The following is a 5,173-nucleotide window of genomic DNA, read 5'->3' as shown; positions in this document are numbered from 1 at the left end:
CTCAATCACAAACCACAGCTGGTTTTCCACACAGCATCATTTACAGTAACAAGTGACGCTACAGATCAGCGGGGGCCGCTGCCGGTGTGTTTTTAAAATTACAGAACTACTACAGTAGCCCCATGAGGGTCAGTGTTAGAAGTCTCCCTATCTTAACATCCTAACAGAGGCCTAAAAAGTGATCTCACTTCAAAATATTTTCTTCATCATGCAGCAGCTCAGAAAGTGCATTATTGTTATTGTAAATACTTTAGTTTGGATGCAGAGAAGTGTTGTCCTGTAGGTTAACAATCACTTATAGAAGGGTCCATACGGAGGGCCCCAGTAAGGACATGAACTGAAACTTGGCGTGTGTGTGTGTGTGGAAGAGAAAAGTTGGAAAACCCTTTTGAAGGAAGAGTATCTATCAGGGCCCCATTAAGACATGACCTGAACCTTGTGTGTGTGAAACCAGTTAGCTAAATGGAGATCAAATAGAAACTAGTGTGTCAAGTTATCAGTGCACTTTATAAAGAACTCAATCACATTCATTCTTTCCATTACCTTTGGAGCATCACATTCAGCAGCAGCAGCATCATCTTCACCATAAACCTTGGAGGACAGATCAACAGGAGGCACAGCCATCTCTTCTTCTGCTGCTGGAGCCTGCTTGGATGTCACCTGGTGTTTAGACATAAAAGACAGGGCTTGACGCTAAGATTTTTTCCAAGTAGCACTGTGCTACCATGCTGAAAAATTTTGTAGCACACAACATTTTTTAGTAGCACAATAAAAATTTAGCAGTTTTGGTGAAAATATAATTTTCAAACAAAAAAAGTAGATTTAGCCTATAATCCTAACCCTGTAGACTAATTTTAATGTTATAACTGGCTCTTTGCCTTAACAAAAATCAGGAAAGACAAACAATGCAAATATGTGTGAGAAAATAGAATATTTACAAACAATATTAGTTTTTAGTTTTGCGCTGTATGTGTGTGCATGTGGCCCAGGGGTGGGGGTATTGATGAGCAGTGAACCTATATTTCCCTCAGTATAAAAAGCTGAACATTACATACAGGGCTCTACACTAAGATTTTTTAGGAGCACAATGAAAAATGTTTAAGTAGCAGACTGTTTAAGCCTTAAATAATGCTGAGGGTCCAACATGACCCATTTTTACATTTGAGAACAGTAAAAACACCAAATTTTATTCCTTTTAATAATGTTTTAACATTAATAAAACTCAACAACCTGTCACACAAGCAGCTCCATGTTGCCCCTGTGTGATGTTCAGGGACAGGTCAGACAGGGAGCTTTGAGGTTGAAGTTTATATGAATGTTGCACTGTGAGACTGTGACCACATGTCAGCTGTTCTCAGCTCCACCGCGGCGAGAGTTTTTTTTTTTTTTGGATAGCTCCGCGGTAGCCTCGGAGGCCACGTCTTTCCACCTGCTTCCTTCACCTTTCAAACGGGGCAGAGCTCCGTGTGAAACAGTAGGAGAGACACAGCCAGAGACCGTGTACCGGAGGGAGAAGCAGGTCGAACGTGCACGAAAAAAAAGCGCATCGCACCGAATGTGCGCTGCTACAGTGTCGCCTTGGCGTGCATGACGCGCGTCTACCTTGAAAGTAATGTGCGGAAAAGACGTTACATCTGAACGGCCCCGATGTACACAAGCTTTAATCAATGCGACGGCCAAAATCACCAAACAGGCAGGGGGGGCGGGGCGGGGGGGTACTGCTCACGTTAAACAGCATGCAAAACGGTGCATGCCTGTCAGAGTCGCACTGATGCGACTGAATGCAATTTTTTATTCGCACGGGATATTATCAACTCGCAAATGCGAGCAAAACAGTCGCACTGTCGAGCCCTGATAAAAGAAGAAGACAGTCAGCACTGACAGGAATCATGAGTCTGGAAATACTTACAGGTCACAAAGGTATTATGATCCAGGGCCCCACAAGGGTCAGTGTTAGAAGTCTCCCTATCTTAACACCACAACAGAGGCCTAAAAAGTGATCTCACTTCAAAATATTTTCTTCATCATGCAGCAGCTCAGAAAGTGCATTATTGTTGTTGTAAATACTTTAGTTTGGATGCAGAGAAGTGTTGTCCTGTAGGTTAACAATCACTTATAGAAGGGTCCATACGGAGGGCCCCAGTAAGGACATGAACTGAAACTTGGTGTGTGTGTGTGTGGAAGAGAAAAGTTGGAAAACCCTTTTGAAGGAAGAGTATCTATCAGGGCCCCATTAAGACATGACCTGAACCTTGTGTGTGTGAAACCAGTTAGCTAAATGGAGATCAAATAGAAACTAGTGTGTCAAGTTATCAGTGCACTTTATAAAGAACTCAATCACATTCATTCTTTCCATTACCTTTGGAGCATCACATTCAGCAGCAGCAGCAGCATCATCTTCACCATAAACCTTGGAGGACAGATCAACAGGAGGCACAGCCATCTCTTCTTCTGCTGCTGGAGCCTGCTTGGATGTCACCTGGTGTTTAGACATAAAAGAAGAAGACAGTCAGCTTGTGTAACTACTTCTATGCATTAATTTAAAATGTTACTGTTGAATATGCAAAACAGTTTCACATTTTCTTTACAGTCTTCTATTGGCCCAGCACTTACCTTAAAGCAGATATCAGTGGAATGTTTTTGTTAATATAAGTCCTAAATAGTCCTATTTTCCGTCAGCAATCACTTACATGAAGTATTTCAGCCTAAACACGAGTCTCTCCATCACTCTGCTCTGCTGTAACCCGAGGAGAAAATTTTCCTTGTGGGATACAAGTGTTATCCAATGAGGGGAGAGAACGGCATGAAGGGCTGTGTGTGCAGCCAAGGGATGCGCGTGAATGTGGTGACGTAGCACGAGGACCAATTGATGCCTGACAAGGGCGGGGGCTGCTAACTCATGGTGCGTTCAAGGAAACTCGTACTTTGTGTTTTTCCGACCTGTGAAGTCATACCAGTTCGATCTGGTACGAGTTCACGGGTCGGAAGTTACGAGTGGCCGTTATAGGGAACTTTCACAGACAACAGGACGGTAAAAACACGAGCTACGGGTTACCTGGAACGCTACCAAGTCGTAGTTGTGACTTGAAGCTGTAACTTACGGTTTCAAAAGCCTGCCTTGAACACAGCATTAGCCGAAACGGCCGTGCCGATGATATCTGCTTTAATAGTACTTGAATGTGCTGGACACTTTACATACAGCAGAAATAAAATAAATAACTTTACATTTGTATATTTGATTATACCAGTGTGTACCTGAAACTTATCTTATGGAAATCAGGCTCATTTATACACACCTACTATATACCTAAACACATTGGATTTAAACAAGACAGACGAATGAAGCCACTTATTTCTATAAGATATCTTCTGAATGAAGAATGTTAATAATGAATAGTATCTAAAAATGTGCTGCTGTAATTTGCAGCTACTGAAAGCACTAGAGATCATACCTTTGATATTATTGATAAATCTCACTGCAAACCATGGCTTGTCTCCAGCTGACAGAATATATGAGATTGCATCTTCAACAGGCTTTATCCAGGCCTTCCTTTTGGATGTCATTGCTCTGTGAAAATATTTTTATAACATTAAACAGCTGTGCAGCATGAGAAAACAGACTGCTCATTCATTCATTCATTCTGTAATTTAAAAAATATCATAATCAGCTGAACTGTAGCTTAGCAAGTTATTATTTATTTTCTCAATTATGAGAATATGGCATGTGCTACGAATATAGCTGTTTTGGATTCATGCTTCAATTATTGTGACTCACACAGATCATTAACCCCTGACTAATAACATCGGTTAGCTTAACTATTTCTCAACACGACTGCATTTGAGGGGGTGGCCCGGACCCCACAACGCTTAACTGATCTAGCCATGCCTACCGCAACTCTCTCCTGACCAGGCCTGAGCCCCGGGCCACAGTGAGCGTACCTGGCCCAGAGCGATAGGCCTGAGACCCAGAGCATAGTTAGCTTAGCCTGGGCCTAGGACCACAGGTAACGTTAGCTTTACTGACCGGGCCCGTGCCTACCGCGAGGCATATAACGTAACCGAACAATTACGTTTGTTTTACAATGATTATGTGACATTTTTGACTACTATAACATGACGTTGCGTGTGCTCGTATACCCCCATAAAGCCTGCGTTCAACACTGTTAGCACTTAGCTGTAAGTCACCCGGATGTTCGCCCTTAGCAAAACAGTTTCTACCGTACTTCGTATCGTAGCTTCCATAAAATAAGTACGAGACGAGCATTTCCGTTGAAAGCGGCAACAACACATTTATCAAATACCTTATCAGACGTTGAAACTCCTCACTTCAGAGCTCCGCCGTCTCATGAATATTCGCCAGGTTAATTAGCCATGTGTTCCACCGGATTGCGTCATCGGACGGATGATACTTCCGCTTAAAGAGCCCGGTGATGAAAAAAAAAAAAAAAAAAAAAAAAGAGCCCGGTGATGCGAGGCTACTTCCCAGGCCCGTAGCCAGCCTTGTCAAAAAAAAGTAAATAAATAATAATAATAAAGGCACACACTTCTTTTTTTCCCCATTATAACTTCACTTTGACATCACGTGTTTCTCTTCCTCCACTATCCTTTACTGTTGCTCTCATTTACAACAAAATTTTCACCATGTAATTCATTTTTTCTATATATATATATATATATAAAAAAGGCTTAGCTTTTTCATAACAATAATCATAATAATGTTTAATGTAGTAAAATGTATCTCTCTCTCTCTCTCTCTCTCTCTCTCTCTCTCATACTCACACACACACACACACAGACACACACACATAGGTACCTGCAAACTGGAAATGATGATAAACTGGAAATGATGATAAAGTAAACCCCAGAAAGTTTTTATGATTTTAAGAGGTAAATGAAGCATTCTGGTGTACTCTGAGAAGAATATAATGGGAAGACAACATTCGCTTCAGATAAAAAAAAAAAAAAAAAACACATTTGGTAGGCTACTGACTGAGGTTTCTATCTTTGTAATGGCAAGAATGGCTGGACTGTATGACACTGGTCTAGTGGGGAGCTGTGGCTGGTGAGAAAAAACAAAACTTTTTTTTTTTTCAATCTTTTGACCTGGACCAGCCTTTCAAGGCTCCGTTTCCTCTGCTTCTGCCCTGTTCTCATCTGTATGATGGCTGTAGCT

General features: G+C 41.6%; 1 long non-coding RNA gene across 1 annotated transcript; it reads right to left on the bottom strand.

Moving 5' to 3' along the window:
• Positions 1-2,384: 2,384 nt before the first annotated feature.
• Positions 2,385-4,392, bottom strand: LOC146980294 (uncharacterized). The gene is made up of 3 exons (XR_015036823.1): positions 4,302-4,392; positions 3,453-3,568; positions 2,385-2,479 (listed from the first exon to the last, which is right to left on the bottom strand). It is a non-coding gene; the product is annotated as an uncharacterized LOC146980294 (long non-coding RNA).
• Positions 4,393-5,173: the final 781 nt, after the last annotated feature.

The sequence above is a fragment of the Trachurus japonicus genome, chromosome 10, assembly GCF_045865225.1.
Source record: "Trachurus japonicus isolate A0001 chromosome 10, Traja_1.0".
Taxonomy (NCBI): Eukaryota; Metazoa; Chordata; class Actinopteri; order Carangiformes; family Carangidae; genus Trachurus; species Trachurus japonicus.
This window is presented reverse-complemented; position numbering and strand designations above follow the sequence as displayed.